This window comes from Penaeus monodon, chromosome 33 (assembly GCF_015228065.2).
Source record: "Penaeus monodon isolate SGIC_2016 chromosome 33, NSTDA_Pmon_1, whole genome shotgun sequence".
NCBI lineage: Eukaryota > Metazoa > Arthropoda > Malacostraca > Decapoda > Penaeidae > Penaeus > Penaeus monodon.
This window is the reverse complement of record NC_051418.1, coordinates 25,391,858-25,392,565: the sequence shown is the minus strand read 5'-3', so window position 1 is coordinate 25,392,565 and position 708 is coordinate 25,391,858.

Genomic DNA, 708 nt, shown 5'->3' with positions numbered 1-708 from the left:
CATATCACGTCACTCAGCGAAAGATTTGAGACGAAAAACAGACAAATAAGGAAAAATCCCCTTTCGAAAATCCTGCTAATTACTTCGAGCCGTTATGCAATGATGTCCATAGAGGCGAAGTGATCGTGATATAGCCATTTCTCTTGACCTTTACAGACGGACATGAAACTGCCCACTCGCTCGCTGGGAACGAATCAGCTGACGAGAATAACAACTCATGCTGCTCAGAAAACGAAAGTCAATAGAAAACGGGTATTGGGAAAAAGAAAAAAAAAGTGAAATAAGAGAGAACGGAATGAATGAGATGAGCAAAAGACGGATCATATCAAAAGAGAATAAAAATAAGACGAAGAGAAAGGGAATTATCAGAAATAACACAGCAAAGGCGTTGAATATTTCCGTTTAAGGCTTAAGATGTTTGTTCCTTAACAATGTACATATCTTTTCCTCGTGACTCGTGACTTGAAAGTTATTTATCTTTATATCCAAACTTTCCTACAGACTAAAAAAAAAGTTGAGTGTGACTTGATAGAAGAAATTCATGAGAACAAGAAGCAGAAAAAGTGAGAATGGGAAGAAAGAGAGAAGAAAGAAGAAAAGGAAAGACGCAATAGAAAGAAAGTAAAAGAAATATAAAGGAATATAGAAGAACGCAGAAGAAAGAAAGAGTCGAAAGAAGACGATTTTCTCCTAACTTCACAATTACGT